Here is a 19,075-nt window from a genome sequence, read left to right on the forward strand (position 1 = left end):
GTTTATTTGGCCCACTGTTGCAGGTGTTTTAAGTTTTATGTGGGGAAAACCAACAGGAGCCTTAAAGAAAGAATCAGAGACTACCTTTACTGTATTCATAAAGGTCATGACTATAGCGCTTTGGCCAAACATATTTTACAGACAGATATGACTCATTCTTTTTTATTTCAGGTTTTACATGTTACATATGATGATGTATGTGGAGGGGATATGGTAAACCGTACAGATGTAGCTGAATTGGAGTGGCTATTGGGGTTGGGTGCACATCAAGCCATGGGTCTTAATGATAATGTACCCCTCAAACCAGTGCTGAAGGCACGACGATTAAGGCAATAGGGATTATTCTAATGCTATTCACATTCCATTAACTATGCAGACCACTAAGTGGTCCATGTGCCTTATATTTATATAGGCTCTGTATTGGCCAATACAACCCTACATCTTGTATATAGTAGTTAGCGTATTTATTAACTTCAATGGGTTTCATTAAGTTTTTTATTATTAATATTATTATTAACATTTATTTTTAGTAGTAGCTATGTTTGGACTACTATTTGTTTTTATATAAACTTGATAAAATTGTTTTGTATATATGAGTGATTTGAAACTGGATATGTCACTTTAAATACAACTAGCATTGAATGTCATGTGACGTATTTTTTTAAAGTTTAAATAGGTTCTTTCTGATACTTTGCAACTGTCTGATGAAGCGGTCTTTTGGAACTGTGAAAGCGCTTACGTATTTATCTGTAAATAAATTGTATTTTTAACTTTTGAGAAATTTTGAGAACTCGATTCCTTCTATAATATTTGTCTCTGCCAGCTATTGGGACTTGGTTTTCATTATATATATATATATATATATATATATATATATATATATATATATATCTATATATATATCTATATATATCTATATATATATATATATATATATATATAGGGTTTCACTTCAAAACATCAAAAACTCTTAACATCTAATTTCAAAACAGAGAGACCGAAAATTCAGAACATCTAAACCTCATAACATCGAATTTCACAACATCGAAAATGTATAAAATTGAGTAGTGCATCATCAAACATGTAAATGTTATAGTTTATTCTGTTAATCTGTATATAGTGTTTATTATGCCACTCTGTACATGTTTTTAGGCCATACAAGTATGTGATTTAGACATTACATGTACATTCTTTATGGTGATCACGATACAGTGGGGTTAGGAAATTAACTTTTTCCCACTGTAGTGTGATCTCGGAGTTGGTATATTTAATTTACGAGGGGTGTTGGGGGTGCAGGGGGAAGGCAAGCCCCCCTGCAGAAATGTAGTAAAAAGTGTGTTTTTTCATTTGGTGTTGTTATAGGTGGAAGGGATGTTATTTATATTTGCTTTGTAGTTTTCGATGTTGCGAGATTTGATGTTATGAGTTTTGAATATTTTGAATTTTTGATCTTAAAATTAGATGTTATGAGTTTCCAACATTTTGAAGTAGAACCAGATATAGATATAGATATGCATGTAACATGTATAAATTTATGATTCTATGAAATAGGTTAGAAACATTGTGGAACATGTCACAGTGACAGTCAGCAGAAAAATTGAGAAATATATTAAGCCAAAATTGGATGGTCAATAAGCGAGGTAGTGTGTTTTTTTTTTATTCAAAATATGAATATGTGTGATATTAATACTTGTATTACTACTTTGCAGTACCATGAGAGTTATATGGTATCTTATGATATCTCATGAAAGCTTACTTAGTGCTAGGAAATGTCTCACTACTACCTGGTGTTTGACTACCACCATTTTTATAATTGTTTAGCAATAAGTATGATATTTATGCATAGTTGCCTATATATGTAAAGATCTTAGGCCATGTTCACCTAGCAACATTGTGGAGCAGAGTTTCACAGGACAGCCCAGCACACAGGACAGGAATATGTGCTGACTTACATACAGTGGTCTGTAAGGGAAAAAATGTGATGTTTTTAAGCAAAATTATGAATATGCGTCACAATATTTCTGTTAATAGTTTGAGTATAAATGTTATACTTCTGTGGTACCAAATGAAAGTTTACATAATGCAGCAAAAATTGTCAATGATGCCTGCTGCCTTTCTGATACCAATTTGTATATATTAATATATGTATAATGCTAGCCACCTGGCAGTATGAACCTTGGCACTAGGTGATTGTTACTGTTGAAGTGACACCCCGATCCCATGTGTAAAAATGGGAAAAGGGGTTGTGGATGGATGGATAACAAAATATGAATATATCCATAAATATCATGTTTCTGTAAATATTTTGGGTGTCGTCAACCTAAGTGTATTGTGGAACAGCATTTCATATGCCAAGTCACCACAGAGGTCAGGAATAGCTACACAGACAAATGGGGTGCATGGCACCAGAAAAATGTTCATTATTTTCCAGAAATATTATGAGTATATGCCATATGTTATTAATTATACTAACATTTTGAACCATGGGGTATTTATATGGTAGCTCATGGTATCAAATGAAAGAATACACAATCTAAAAAATTTGCACTGATGGTGTCTAACTAACACTTTTTTGTAGATATTTACATTTATTTGCAAGCTAAATATGGGAATATTCAGATAATTCATTATTGCACAATTATCTGAAAACCATAGTGATAATTGCAAAACTACTTTGCATAGAAAACGAGGAGGACATTTGTAACTTTTTTAGTTTTTGAGATATACACACATTTGTTTACAGGTAATTTGGAAAACTGCAGTCTCAGAATTTTAGCTCAGGCAAATGCTGTCCAGACAGGAACTCTGCAGCTGTCAGGAGGTGTGAAATTCCACTTAGGCTAAGTGTGAAAGAGATTTTTGTTTTTCTTTAGGCTGTTCCCATTAGGGGTCACCACAGCGTATCATCTGTTTCCATTTCTTCCTGTCCTCTGCATCTCGCTGTGTCACACCAACCATCTGCATGTCCTCTCTCACCACATCCATAAACCTTATCTTAGGCCTTCCTGTTTTCCTCTTACCTGGCAGCTCCAGCCTTAGCATCCTTTTCCCAATATACCCAACATCCTTCCTCAGCACCAGCCTATGCAATCTCGCCTCTCTGGCTTTATCTCCAAACCATCCAACCTGAGCTGAACCTCTAATATACCCATTCCTAATTCTGTCCATCCTCATTACACCCAGTGCAAATCTTCGCATCTTCAACTCTGCCACGTCCAGCTCTGACTCCTGCCTTTTTGTCAGTGCTACCGTCTTCAACCCATGTAACATAGCTGGTCTCACTACCCTCTTCCAGACCTTCCCCTTCACTCTGACTGGTACCCATCTGTCACAAATCACTCCTGACACTCTTCTTCACCCACTCCACCCTGCCTGTACTCTTTTCTTCACGTCTGTTCCACACTCACCATTACTCTGAACTTTTGATCCCAAGTATTTAAACTCATCCACCTTCGCCAGCTCTACTCCCTGCATCCTATCCATTCCTCTATCCTCCCTCTCATTCACACACATATATTCTGTCTTAGACCTGATGACCTTCATTCCTCTCCTCTCTAGAGCATATCTCCACCTCTCCAGGGTCTCCTCAACCTGGTCCGTACTCTCACTACAGATCACAATGTCATCTGCAAACATCATAGTCCATGGGGCCTCCTGTGTGATCTCGTCTGTCAACCTGTCCATCACCATTGCAAATAAGTAAGGGCTCAGAGCTGATCCTTGATGTAATCACACCTCCACCTTAAACACATCTGTCACTCCCACTGCAGACCTTACGACTGTCACACTACCCTACATACTTCTGTGCCACTCCAGACTTCCTCATACAGTGCCACAACTCCTCTCTAGACACCCTATCATATGCTTTCTCTAAGTCCACAAAGACACAGAGCAACTCCTTCTGACCTTCTCTGTACTTCTCCATCAACACTCTCAGTGCAAAATATGCAATCTGTAGTGCTTGTTCCCGACATGAAACCATACTGCTCATCACTAATCATCACCTCTCATCTTAACATAGCTTCCACTACTCTTTCCCATAATTTCATGCTGTGACTGATCAATTTTATCCATCTGTAGTTACCACATATCTGCACATCACCCTTATTCTTAAAAATTGGTAACAAAACACTTTTTCTCCACTCCTCAGGCATCCTACCCTTTCCAAGATTTCATTTAACAATCTGGTTAAAAACTCCACTGCCATTTCTCCTAAGCATCTCCATACTTCCACTGGTATGTCATCTGGACCAACAGCCTTTCCATTCTTCTTCCTCTTCATAGCTGTCCTTACATCTTCCTTGCTGATCCGTTGCACTCCCTGATTCACTATCACCACATCATCCAACCTTCTCTCTCTCTCATTCTCTTCATTCATCAGCCCCTCAAAGTACTCTTTCCATCTGCTTAACACATCTCCTCACTTGTGAATACATTTCCCTCATTTACTTTATCACCCTTACCTGCTGCACATCTTTCCCAGCTCGGTCCCTCTGTCTAGCCAATCGGTACAGGTATTTTTCTCCCTCCTTAATGTCCAACCTTTCATACAACTCTCTATACGCCTTATCCTTAGCCTTTGCCACCTCTCTCTTTGCCATGCGCCTCATCTCCTTATACTCCTGTTTTCTTTCTTGATCTCTCTGACATTCCCACTTCTTCTTCATCAACCTCTTTCTCTGTATACTCTCCTGTACTTCCTCATTTCACCACCAGGTCTCCTTGTTCTCCTTCCTCTGTCTAGATGTCACACCAAGTACCTTTCTAGCTGTCTCCCTTACCAGCTCTGCTGTAGTTACCCAGCTATTCAGTAACTCTTCACTGCCACCCAGTGCCTGTCTTAACTCTTTCCTGAGCTCTACCTCACAATCACCTTTTTTCAACTTTCACCATTTGATCCTTGGTGCTGCCCTCACACTCCTCCTCCTCTTCTTGATCACCAACGCCATTCTACAGACCACCATTCTATGCTGCCTAACTACACTTTCCACTGTCACCACTTTACAGTCTTAAATCTCCATCAGACTGGCCCTCCTGCATAGGATATAATCCACCTGTGTGCATCTTCTCCCATTCTTGTACGTTACCATATGCTCCTCCCTCTTCTTAAAATACGTATTCACCATAGCCATGTCCATCCTTTTTGTAAAATCTGACCTTATGCATTCCTCTCCTTAACACCATACCTACCCATCACCTCCTCATCCCATCTGTTCCCTTCACCAGTATACCCATTGAAATCCACTGCAATCACCAGTCTCTCACCCTTGGGTACACTCGCTGCCACTTCATCCAACTCACTCCAAAATTTTTCTTTTTCATCCATTGCACACCCGACTTATGGAGCATATGCACTAATAACATTCATCATTACAACATCAATTTCCAGCTTCATAAACATCACTCTATCCAACGGTCTTTTCACCTCCAAAACACTCTTGGCATACTTCCTTCAGGATAATCCTTACCCCATTTCTCCTCCCATCCACACCATGATAGAACAATTTGAACCCACCTCTGATACACTTGGCCTTACTCCACTTCCACCTGGTCTCTTGCACACACAATATATAAACCTTCCTTCTCTCCATCATATCAGCTAGCTCTCTCTCTATACCAGTCATACTGCCAACATTCAAAGTTCCTACCCTCACTATCACACTCCTAACCTTCTTCCTCTCTTTCTACCTTCGGGCATGCCTTCCCCTTCTTCTTCTTCTTCGGCCAACAGTAACCCAATTTCCGCCAGCACCTTGTTGGCTAACAGTACTGGTGGTGGTCGTTGTTAACCTGGTCCTCGACCAATCCAGTATTGGAATCTGTATTGTCCGCATCTGGAGCATTTCTCCCTGGGCCTCCGCTGAAAACAGGCTCTGTGGAACCTAGTCGGACTTTCCCGGTCAACAAATGATAAATAAATAAAAAATAAGTAAAATAATAAAATAAAATAAATATGTCTCTTGGCAAAACCTTTACACCAGATGCCCTTCCGAACGCAGTCCTCCCCATTTATCCGGGCTTGGGACCAGCACAAAGAAATTTTATTTATTTATTTATGCATCCCCAGTGGCTGGGTTCTAAGTGTGAAAGAGATAAGTATATAAATTAAAGCATAGGGAAAACTGGTACTTGGAGAGCAACAGCATTGCTGGCTGAGACATGTTAAAGTCAGGAAAAAAGAATCATGAACCCTAGACAAGCTCAGTAGAGTCTTCAAAGTAATCAAGCAGTCATACTTTGTTTAAAAATCAATACTTCTTTATTGAAAATAAAAGGTGCTCTTTTACCCTTAACCAGGCTTCATCAGGTCGAACTCCAGTTTACATGACATGCATTTATATGTTTTAACACATAGTTCATTGTTATTTCAATTTAACTGGGGTTGAGGTCATAAATAAAAGCCATAGGCTATTCGGCCAAGGTGCCAAGGGATAGGTCTCATCTTTCACACCTGTTCTGCATTTCTTCTCCTACTGGTTGCTTGTGGAGTAATTTGCTTATATCCCATTGGCTTTCTTTCAAGGAAGTTCATGGTATTACACACTGGTTCGCCTGTGTCATTTTTGTTGACATTGATTATGTGGCTTCTCTTTGTGGTGTTTGTACCTGTTGTTTTGGTTCTTTGTACAGAATTGGGTGAAGTATTTTTTTCCTATATTTGAGTCTTGTTGAAGGTTCACCACACAGGGAGTACACCTACTAGGCTCTGAAAGATGAATGGCTGTACTGTAAAATGCACAATGTGGAAACATATCCAACTGATCAAGTAGTTATGTGCACAGACCACCCAGAATGTTTTCAATGTAAGCACTCTATTGCCATGGACCTTGCACTTGTTGCGTGAGGCCCATTTTCTGCAAATTCCAAGTGCTAGATCTTAATTAAAACTGCATCAGATTATCTTATCAGATCCTTTTGAACCAGAGTATGAGTAAGCAATTGTTTCTTAGAACTTCCTGTTAAGGCCAAACTATACCGAGGGGGGGGGGGTCATTCGCAGACATGAACACAAATATAATGCTTTTGTGGGCTGCTCCATGTGGTACAGCTTCATTCTGTATATTTTTAAGTGGAATCTGCATTATTTTAGTTCAAGAAGTAATTGCCGCATTGTTTGATTATCTGATGAGGTGTGATAAAGTGGCATGTGTCCTGTTAGGCAGAATGAAAGCAGTAGCTGGCTTGTGCACAATGTGTTAAGGGGCATGACTGGCAGATGCCAAAGGTGTGGTAATGGCAATACTGGCATTCAGAAATGTATTTAAGGCACAGCAGAAGCACTTCTTGTACTCTAACTGTAGCAAGCTGCTTGTTATATTTGTAGCAAGAAATTTGCAAGTTTCATAACAGATTTGGGTCAGCTGGGTTATAGGATTCTACTGCTGTACGGCAAAAGCTGCCACAAATTCAAGGAATAGTCATTCAGAGAGGAAGACTATTTTGAATAAAAAATGGATTACAGAAAGGGATAAAATGCATGAATGGGGGAGATCAAAGGCAGACACAAAGGAAGATTGTTGGAGAGAACTGGTTAAGAAACATGTTGCAGTGAGTTACAAAGGAACATTGTGCTAATGTGTGTGGCAGAAGGTGCTGGTCAAGTAAAACATCTGATAGGTCATTTTTAAGAGAAGAGCAAGTACATGTTATGGTGCCAAAGGAGTAAGGCCAGTGGAGCCAAAGGAGTAAGGCCAGTGGAGTGTTTTGTTTTTCCTTTTGGAGTTGGGGTTTTCTGACAAATGAGGTATGAATTTAGTCATAGGATTTTCACCATCTGATAGCAGAGCGTGGATTTACTTGACAGACCTTGTTACTAGGTTCAATGGATTAGAGGGAGAGAGAGAGAAATAAAGAGAAAAGTTGATGCCCAGCAGTGCAAAGCATATGATTATATCATAATCTACAGTAAACAGAAAGCAGTTCATGGCATTATCATTAGGAGAGCAGAGAAGGGTACATTCAGGTTGTCTTCTTCGTTCTTCAGGTTATGGATCAGTTTCTTAGGTCGGAAGGCTAATGTGAGTCATTTATGAAGAGATACTTGTACATGAAAATGTGTTGTAGGAGTACCATTAGACAGTTTAGCATGTGTGGTCTTATTTTATTAAAGGGCTTTACTGTAGTAGGCTGTGTATCGATAAAATGACATAATTCAGCTTAGAGAATTCTTCTGACTGACAAAGCAGAATCTGATTTAGTCTGTAGGTTACCATTCTTTAAAAATGAAAAGCATAACAGTATTATAATGAGTACTTTGTGAATTATGTTTCTTTTCTCATGTATATTTGTAAGCCAGGCTTCTTCTTTGCTGATCCCTACCCTTATCTAAAAGCAGCCTTTTTTCAAACCCATCAGTAGGCCAGGTTGTCTTTGTCTAGCATTATATTGTACTGGAGTTCTCTTCTTTGCATGTAGTCATTTTTTTAGATAATTTTACTCCTGTTAGTCTTTGATCTGCTTTTTCTTTTCTTTCTGTTCACTGTATAGTGACAGTGAGCCAAGGCCAGCACTCTGGTCTGGACATTATTAACATAATGAATACATGTAATAGGCTGAATGAAGCTTGTATCTGTCTTGCTGAAAAATATGCAGAAAGGTCGCATTAAATTGAGTTGAATGCAATTATTTTTTCGTAGAAGCTATGGTTGTAAATCTCTCAAAATGTAAAATATGCAGAACATTAAAAGAGTGAACTGTACAAAGTATGTAATTGCTTGTAGTGGAAATGCAGTAGAGCTGTCAAAATGTGAAGCTGACTTCTCAAATGTGCACTTTTTGCAGTGTCTAAAGTTCAGTCTTCCTTGACATGTTACTCCAGATGTGACATAGACTATGGTCTTAAGCTCCACACAACTGTTAGCAAATAATATGCAAGATGTAGTTGGCCTTAAAAGTGTATTACTACATCATCCTTCAGGTGCCATACCCAAGTAAACTTTATACTGACCACTTGCTCAGCAGAACTGCAGTCACTGTTCCTCAGTATCCTATACCTTGCTGCGAGCCCAGTGCCTTCCATTGTTGACTTACCAACAGTAACCAAAACTTAATCAGGCTTATTATTTTGCATACAGTCATGTATATATCCTGATGGGAGGCAAGCCTTGCAAAGACTGAACTCTTAGATGTTCAGTGTACTATCTGTCAGAAAGCCCTTTGGCTCTTCTTATCCCCAGGAGGCTTTCCTGGGAGATTTTTAGTTAAGCACTATGGGAAGGATTATGGAATGTGGGCATTTTCTTGAATGTTGAGCCTGTAGTACAGAACAGACTGTTATCAGTTGTGGATTTTCTATTTCATCATCCAGTAAATACTACCTGAATTGCCAGCTGGAGCAATGTGATTTGTTATCCTTGGCTCTTTCGTTTGTGTCTTTATGGATCGATTATAGTTGCATGCTTCATCTCAGCCTTCCAGAGGTGGGTTTGTGGTGTTTGACTTTGCTGTCACAGTTTTGAAAAAAAAAAAATCATAATCCCAAGACCATAATAATGAAAGACTACAATAATGAAAACCGCATTGTCTATAAGAATTGATTATTATATCTCCTTACCAGTGTGAACCCAAGAACAAGTGCTAACATGGGTCCTGCAGGGGTGAGGATCCAGGAAACAAGTGCTTACATGAGTTCAGTATTGTGGTCTTCATCATTTTGGTCTTTCGATGTTATGGTCTCAGGATTATGATTTTCAAGACTGTGGGCTTCAAGATTATGATATTAAACCTATTTGGTGTTCTAAATTCACTACAGAAATCTTATAGTCCTGTGAGGTTTAGGCATTAATACAGAGGGAATATTCTATTCACTGAGATTCCACTGGGACCCCAAGCTTTTTGTACATCTTCCTTAACTGTTTGGAGCTGTGACTCTGATATCTGAATGGTGACAGTTTTACTTTTTCACCAGAGAAAGTGCTCAGTGTTATGCTAGATTAACTTAGTTTTGCCACACAGTTCTGAAAATATGTTCTTATTCCTGGGTATCACATTTATCCCTTAGGTCATACTGTTATGCTTTATGTATGTCTGAACGTAATAACCACATTTATTTCCCTGTCTTTCAATGTTGAAATCTTCTCACTTGAGTCATTCCATAAAAGTAGCTAATTCAATGTAGCGGACCAGGTCTGTTAAAGCAGTTAAGTGTCCAGCTGTTAAATGTGTACTAAACTAAGGCGTTCACTAGCTATTCAGTTTTGCTTAGTCTTTATGAGCATATTATTAGTATTTCTAGCTGCTATTGCTGACAAAGCTTTAACAACATCAGTGTCTATTGTCTGTCAAAGCTCAAGGCCTTCTGATGTCTGTTCTGCCACATGAAACAGAATCAAGACGGCATTAGTCATTGCACTGTAAACTCAAGGCAAAACGAACTGAATCCCAACAACATGAATTCAGAATACTTAAAGTGAGTCAGTCCACAACAGTAACTCTTTAGAAATAACAAAAAAGATCAAAACAAGTAGTGAACATAAAACAATTAAAATACAAAACAAAAAACATGTTATCCAAGGAAAAGGACAATCCTTTTGCACATATCTTTTTCAGGTAAATAAGCTGTTTATTTATTCCATCTCTGAAGGCTTGCAATCATAATGATTGGAGTCTTATTATATTTTTATATATAACAAATGTGGTCCCCAATGCCAAGGTGATAGGACATTGAAATGAGTATATTTTGGTAAAGGAGCAGGAGGGTTAAAGAATTCAACATGCTGGGTGTAAGCGGATTGCCTCTCAGCAAGTAGAATAAACTATGTTATTGAGTTGTTAACATTTTGAATAGGTTTATGTTGTTTATACCGGGTGTAAATATGCATCATGATGAGGCTTGGGAAGGGCTATGTGCTGATTCACATGGAATGGATGCACGTATATATTAAGTGCTGATGCATTACTAAGACTGCGTACAGAATAATTTTATATGTTATATAGAATTGATGTAATTTTACAGAGCATAGATTTTGATTAGTTAAAATGTTTAGGAGATTGAGTTAAAGTGTCTTTGTTTTGTGATATTGCTTTAAATGGTTTGTCGTATTCACGTATTACGTGCACACGCCTTATGACACTGTTTTGGGTTCTGTTGCTCACATTGATTAGATTCACTTGTGGATGTGTCAACTTTGTAAGTATATAAAATGTTTTTTATTTATTTTTATTCTTATGGTCTGAAGAAGCCACCTGCTTGGTGGTGAAAGCGCTAACCTTATTAAATACTGCTTGTTTCGTTTGAGTGTTTAGAGTTTTTTGTGCATGAAGAAGGATACCGTGCTTCGCTCCACTGTTTGTTCACTTTTAATTCAGAATTTAGTAAGTTCTGCTACACATCATGTTGCATTTTTCAGATAGTAGGCCTGATTCTGCAAGCTGTAGTTTACAGGACTCGCTTTTGAAACGTTGGGAGTCACAATGCAGAAAAAGCCAGAAAAATAAACTGAAAACACAGGAGAAGAGCTAATATCAAACACTGCTCTTCTCCTTTAAACTTTTCTTATGCAGGGTGGCAAGCCTCCCGTGACCCCAGACTTATTTATACCTAGTCCAAGACTGCCATACCTCAGAGAAAAGGGAATATTTTGAGAAATAGCAGTCTCGGACTTCGTATATTTTGGTAATTCATTCTCCATATTCCGGCATTCAGCATTGTGAATCCTTACATTTTAAATGGTTATCAGTTTGCAGACTGATCAGTATCACAAAGTGCTTAAATGTAAATATGTGTATATTGTAATCTAGTTACCTAGTGAATGCAGGTATTTTATAATCAAACCAAGTTTTGCATATTCAGTGTTCCCACAAATTTTAAACTGTATGCAATTCTGCCTCTTGTAAATATGCACCTGTCATGTTCTTTTATTTTGTGCACTCTGCTGTGTAACTTGTAGAATAACTGATTGTGTTGTAACTGTTTTTATTTTCCCCTTTTTTGGGGACTGGGTCATGGCTTAAAAGGGTCAAAACACTTGTTGACTTACCCCATAAACAAACTGAAATAAAAAGTGCTGATATCCAAAGTAATAGCATTTGTCTGTTCTTTTCCTGTGTCTACAGCACATATATTAATGTTCTGATTTAAATTTATGCAGTATTAACTGCACCTTTTTCTGTGCTTGAATTTATTCAGATAGAAGTACTTCACATAGGTCAATGACACGTTTACAGTAAAACATCACTTTCACTTATTCTTACCTGCCAGGTTACTATGTTAGATTCAGACTTGTTTAGCATTATTCTTCTGAACTGTTCATTCTTACCTCTGACTCATATTTTTAAAGCAGGCATGACAATAGCTACAACTGTTCAATGGAATGTGTTTAAGGACACCAGCATAAGGCAAACCTGTATATGATAAGGCCCTGGGAATACATGTCTAGGCCTGAATTCTCCAAATCCAGGTCTTCTTTGAAGTATACCACTTCTGCCAGTGTGCTTTATAATTTGATACCAGCAGCCTTCTATTCAGGTGAGGTATCAACCTTTAAGGCTGCATCCATGCAACCTATGCTATGGATGATGCAGAGGAGAATTTCCTCCCAGCCTTCATTAATGGGAGTGAATGCTGAGTTGCTGATGACATCAGAACTGATGCCTCTAATACGTTACTCTCAGGGGCTGTAACTTGTCTTGGTTAGTAAGAGCATGTAATTTCATCATGTACAGTAATATTGGAGCCATTACTAGCAGTGATGCTCTTTTGTCAAATGCGGTGTGTGTGTGTGTGTGTGTGTGTGTGTGTGTGTGTGTGTGTGTGTGTGTGTGTGTTCACTATTTCCTATATTTTGAATTAACTTTGACTTTGATGTTATGCTGTGCAGTGTAGGTGGTACAGTGGGGAAGAATTTAAGATGTTACAGTGCTGCATTATTTTTCTTTGAAGAAACCTGTGTTGGGTTTGTTGTGACAGCAAAGTGCAAATTATGCACTATGTTACTTTAATGGCCAAGATTTCAAAAAACTGGAAACACTGTCCAATATTAGTGCTATGGACTGATAAGTAAGCTGTACCTCAGAAATGTACTTTAAGCTTCCAGATCATTTTAAAATATACTGGTTATATCTTTATCTCAGTTTAGAGCAAGAGGAGAAGCTAAATTCAGCGATAAGACTCAAATTTAAAATCATATCTGATATTGTTAATCTTCTTTCCATTCATTACCGATGGGTTCAGTTCTGAGCCCATGGAACTGAGTAGGCCTATTACCAAGCTCGCGCCAGCCAAAACATCTCGAGCTAAGCTTTTACCCACAACACAAATCTTGCAGCCAGAAAAAATTCCGTACTTTTGAAACTAAAATTGTTTTGTTCCATACAAAAGCACACTAAACAACTAAATAAAAAATGTAAAAACAAACAAAACAAATCTTGCAGCCAGAAAAAATGCCGTACTTTTGAAACTAAAATTTATTCCCTTCTCCCTGTTACCTCAGATCTCATTTGCCGCGTAGCCGTAAAGCTGCGTTTCAGCTGAGGTCTTAGCTAAGTGGAAATTTTTTGATATTTTGTGAGAAAGTTGTTTGACTCTCTTATCGTTAGTGATTCATATTCATTGATCTTCACTTTTATAGTTAGATTTACCCCGTTTTCTCTTTCCTTCTCTCATTTGGTAATCTTTTAAGTACCATTGGTGGTACAGCCCTCTCTCCTAACCCTTGTGGTATTCCTCCTTCTCTATCTAGTTGTGTGTTTTTGCTCTTGGGATAGATACTGTGTTTTTTGTTTAGTTTTAGTCTAGAATAAATAGGATTTGACATTTATTTGAAGATTTTGATTGTTGTTAACTTGTCATGCTGTCTGACAAGAAGGGTACTTCAGGTTTCAAGCACTGTACTTCATGTAAGGGTAAACTTCCTAACAGTGACTCTCATGATGATTGTGTTTATTGCTTGGGGGTGCCCCATCTTTCAGTGCAGCATCCCTGCAAAATTTGTCAAAGTTTTAGCCAGTGCACCCTGAATGAGCGCAAGAATAAGTTGATTTTAAAGGGCCTACTTAAATCGCCCTTTTCAGAGACCCTTTCTGCGATGGAGATCTCAACCCCTCCTAGGAAAGATAAAAAAAGGTCTTATTTGGTTCTCTCATCACCCTTGGGTGACCAGGGCACGTCTGTCAAACCTAAGGTACAAAAACTTTCTTCGGAGCATAAGTCTGCCTCGTTGGGTCTGACATTATTTGCTCCAGGCACTACGACTGTTACTTTATCAGCGCCAGCTTCATCTCCAATACCATCTCCAGCACCGACCATAAACATGCTTATTGCGACTTCGGCACCGGGTGTCACTTCGGCACAGTGCAGGCCTTCGATGCCTAGCTCTGTAATGACGACTCAACCTGCTGTATCGACTCTGAGTGGCTCATCGGCACCAAGCTCTATTATGGCTCTGACTACAATAGATTTGATTCCACTGTTTCTGGTCTCCAAACTTGAGACTTCTGGGCTGCTAGACCCTGCACCACAGAACTGATACTCTCCATCTGTAGATCCGTTCCAAGGCCAAGTGTATAGTCCTTTCCTAGATCAACCAGACTCCCCATCGGGAGTATCCACTAGAGCCACCAGGTGCCTTTCAGAACTCAATGTGGTGCATCTTGTGGACCAGATGCTGGCAGCTGGGTGATACCCATGCCCTCCAGGATCCATCCCCCTACAGGATTTGGGTTGATCTCTCCACGGACTCCATCCCATTTTCCTCCTTTGACCACCTTAGTTCCAAAGCCTTCTTCTCCTCTGATGTCTCTCAGAACCCCCACCCATCTCGGCGCCAGTAGTGGACCTCACTTTGGCTCCAGGCCTGTCCCTTTGGTCCTCGGTTCCTACTGAACCAGTCCTTCCTCAACCCCATGATTGGGCTGTGGGCTCTTCGGTTGCTGGCACGGTTCCGAGTATTTCTTAGGTTCTGTCCTCGGTACCGGGAGCTTTGTCTGCTCTGACCCTGCTTGAGGCTCCATCCTTGGGAGTGGGTTCGATGGAGTGGGGTGTGACCCCGTTTCCGAGATTGTCTTTCTCGGTTCCGGGCTCCCATCCCTCTTCAGGTGGACCTGCTTTCCATGCAATGGAGATGGCTCTTGCTTCTGGAAGCATTCCGCCAATGTCAGAACCCCAGTTTTCTCCCCCTGAGCTACAGCTGCCACAGACCACCTCCCCAGGACTCCGGGCAGGGAAGCTGCAGAAACCCACTGTACTGGGACCCACTCTTCCGAGTCCTCCTCAAAAGCCCCCACTGAGGAGCCCCTGTGGAAGAGATCATGCAAGAGGAAGCACGTAGACTCACCTGAGGAGTCTCTTACAGAGGACACGGATTTCGATGATGGTGAAGGGTCCCCACGGTCGCCTCCTGATGATGTCTCCTTTGGAGACATCCTCAAAATGTTGAAACAGAGGGGTGACTAGAAGCCCACTAATCCTCCTTCTGAGGAGTCTGTGTTCCTACAGGCTTCTGCGCCTGGCCTTCTACCACTTGGGTGACCCCACCTGCAGATGAGCTAGTTCAGCTTGTAGTGCAGCGCACCTGGAAGAACCCTGACTCTTTTGAGGCGATCCCTCAGAGACCCAACAAAATTCCCTCCCCACCCGAGGAACACCCACATTGGTCCAGAGGTTTACCAGTCGATGCTATGGTGGTGGCAGTGGCGGCCACTAAAAGGGACCTAGCTGAAGAGAGTCCTACTGTCCACCCCACCCAACAGAGATTCCTAGGCTGTGGACAGATCGGGGAAGCGAGTTTTTGCTTCAGTGACCTTTGTCATATGGTCCCTGAACTACTTGGCACATTTTACGAGGCTCCAAAGAGACTTAATTTCCGAACTCTCTGGAACACTCGCAGGACAGGTGTCTGATGAGGTGGGGCACAGTTGCCTCACAGATTGCAACACTGGAATCAATCTCCAATTCGTCCATGAGGTTGCTTTCACACGTAACCGAAGGAGTGGCCAGAGCTGCATGTTCAGGCATAGTTATGAGGAGTCATGCCTGGATGCACGTTTGTAACCACATGGATCCCTTCAAGTTTTCCTTTTTGAATGCTCCTATCAAAGCATCTTCCCTGTTTGGCTCCAAAGTAAAGGACACTCTGGCCATGTGTGAGCAGGATGGTAAGACCCTGTCTGCCATAGGCCTCTGTTTCCCAACCCTCAATGTTCCTTCTCCAGGATCCAAAGGAGTGGGAAGATGTGGCAAAAAAAAATCTCACGGTCCTTTCTGTGCTGCACGTGGTGATGATACCACCAGGGGCAGAGGGGGTAACAATTCCAGAAGACCCCCCTTTCGAGGCAGAGGGGGTCCATGCAACCAAGGCTCCAGAGACTTCTTCTCTGGACAGTCTTACCAGCGCTCCTAAAGAGTGGCCCGATTGCTTGCCTCTGGCACCAGTTGGGGGTCGTTTCTCTCTGCAGCAACCAGGCTGGCTCTCTATCACCACCGATCGTTGGTTACAGAACATCATTACCAGAGGTTACACCATTCCCCTCATATCTTATCCAAAACTTCCAACAAAACTTCCCGATGTTCCACCCAGTCAGAGGGAAGAAGCAGCTTCAGAAGTAAGAAAGCTGTATCAAAAAAAGAGCCATCCACCTAGTCCCACCAGACCAATGTGGATCCTGATTTTACTCAAGATTCTTTTGGTGCCAAAAAAGACAGGGGACTGGAGACCCATCCTGGATCTCAGCAGTTTGAACAAACATATCGCCCAAACCAAATTCCAATGGTCACGGTTCAGTCCATCCTCCCCTTTTTCAGAGAGGGCGATTGAATGTGCTTGATAGATCTCCGGGATGGGTATTACCACATCACAATGAACAAACACTCCAGGAGTCCGCTTTGCTTCTGGCTAGGAGCCAGTCATTACCAGTTTTGCCCCCTGCTGTTCAGTCTCTATGCAGCCCCCAGAGTGTTCACAAAGTGCATGGCAGTGGTCACAGCTCACTTGAGACTGCAAGGATTCTGGGTGTTTCCGTATTTGGACGATTGGCTCCTTAACACCCCCACCAAGCGTTTTCTGGTAACAGCCCTGCAATGCACCCTTTCTCTGGCAAAAATTTTGGGGATAGCTGTGCACTGGGAGAAATCCAACTTTGCCCCAGGCCAGCAGATAGAATTCATTGGGGCAGTCTTCGACATTCGATCCTGTCTGGTGTCACTCCCAGCCCACAGACTCCAGAGGTTGAGGCTTCAGCTCTGGATGAAACTCGGTCAAAACAAAGTCTCAGCGAGAGAAGTTCTTCATGTCCTAGGATGCATGGCAGGCTCCATACCAATTGTTCCTCTTGCGAAACTGCATATGCGAATCCTACAGTAGTGTTCTTCTCTCTCAGTAGTTCCTGAATCATCACCCCTATGTTTTCAGGTCCTGATAACCAACTCTTGCAAACAGGACCTTCTTTGCTGGATGAGGCCAGACACAGATCTTTGGAGCCATCCATTCCAGCCCCCTCAGCTCAAGACCATTGTGATCACGGATGCTTCCTAGATAGGGTGGTGGGGCCATTTCCAGGGAAAGACCATCCAAGGTGCATGGTCCATGCTGGAGGCCGACTTGCATATCAACGTTCTGGAATTGAGAGCGGTGTTGTTAGCGTTGCAAGGAACGATTGTAGTTCAGTCAGACAATATGTCAATAGTCTGGTATATCAGCAAGCAAGAAGGAACCAAATCCTATCCCATGTGTCGAGAGGCCATGAGAATTTGGCAGTGGGCGATAGATTCCAACCGCTTTCTGACAACAATGCATATCCCAGGGAGCTCCAACGTGATTGCAGACAAGCTGAGCAGATGTATTCTTTTGCCCCATGAGTGGTCTCTCAATCTCAAAGTAGCGGCAAAAATTTTCAGCTGTTGAGGCCAGCCTTGCTGCAACCTCTTCACCTCCTCTTCAAACAACAAATGCAGCAGCTATTTCGCCATATTCCCCCTGAAGGGGGAGTCCACAAGGGACGTTCTGATTCATGATTGGCCCATGGGACTTCTCTGTGCCTATCCCCCCATTCTTCTGATTCAACAGTTCTTAGAGACCCATTCGGTTGAAATGCAAGGTGATCCTCATAGCCCCATTTTGGTCTCAACAAGTCTGGTTCCCCTTCCTTCAGCCTCATCTGTTGTACCCACCATGGGTTCTGGATCCTTTCCCAGATCTGATCTCTCACCCCTAAGGGTTGACTCATCCAAATCTGTCCAGTCTCAAGCTGACAGCTTGGTTTCTCCACTTCCGCTAGTTGCCAGGCAGGATAACCTCCCTTCTCCTGTGCGTGACATCATACTGGTTTCTCATAAACCATCCACCAGAAGTCTGTAGCGGGACAAATGAAAAAGATTCTCTATTTGGTCAAAAGAAAGGATGCTAGATCCGTATTCGGCTCCAGTCACAGCGGTCTTACAATACCTGTCTACGTTTTTTCAAGATGGAGCTGTAGCCTCTACCATATGAGTACATCTGGCAGGAATTTTTAATTATTATAATGGATTGAATGGTACTCCGCTTATATCACTGCATTTGTGCAAAACTTTTCTCAAAGGAGTATCTCACATTAGACCCCCATTCAGACAGCCTATAGAGCCATGGAACCTCACACTAGTCCTCCAGTCTTTGACCCATCCCCCCTTTGAACCCGCAGCGAATTGTGATATCAAATTCTTATAATGGAAATCTCTCTTCTTCGTAGCCATCATGTCAGCCAGACAAGTTTCAGAGTTGCAGGCATTGTGCACCAAAAGACCCTACCTAATTTTTCATAAGGACAGAGCATCACTCTAGATGAACCCATCCTTTCTTCCCAAAGTTGTTTCTGATTTTTCCATCAATCAGTCTATTGATCTTCCAGTATTTTTCCCTAACTTTTCTAATAAAGGAGAATACTGCCTACAGTCCTTGGATGTACACAGGCAATTGCAATTCTATTTGGACAGAACCAAAACGATTCGTAAGACTGACCAACTGTTCATTTCCTTCTGTGGGCCTAGAATGGGAAACTCTGTTTCCATGGTCACTTTATCAAAATGGCTAAGGGACTGCATACATTTCATTTATCCATTTGCTAAAGAACCTATACCTCAGAATATTAAAGCCCATTCCACCAGATC

General features: G+C 41.1%; 1 protein-coding gene across 3 annotated transcripts in view; it reads left to right on the top strand.

Annotated features, from left to right (window-relative positions):
• Positions 1-19,075, top strand: part of NT5DC3 (5'-nucleotidase domain containing 3) — a 968,426-nt gene that overhangs the window by 776,382 nt on the left and 172,969 nt on the right. The window lies entirely within an intron of this gene.

Source organism: Protopterus annectens, chromosome 11.part0 (genome assembly GCF_019279795.1).
Source record: "Protopterus annectens isolate FY-2018-M chromosome 11.part0, PAN1.0, whole genome shotgun sequence".
Lineage (NCBI taxonomy): Eukaryota > Metazoa > Chordata > Ceratodontiformes > Protopteridae > Protopterus > Protopterus annectens.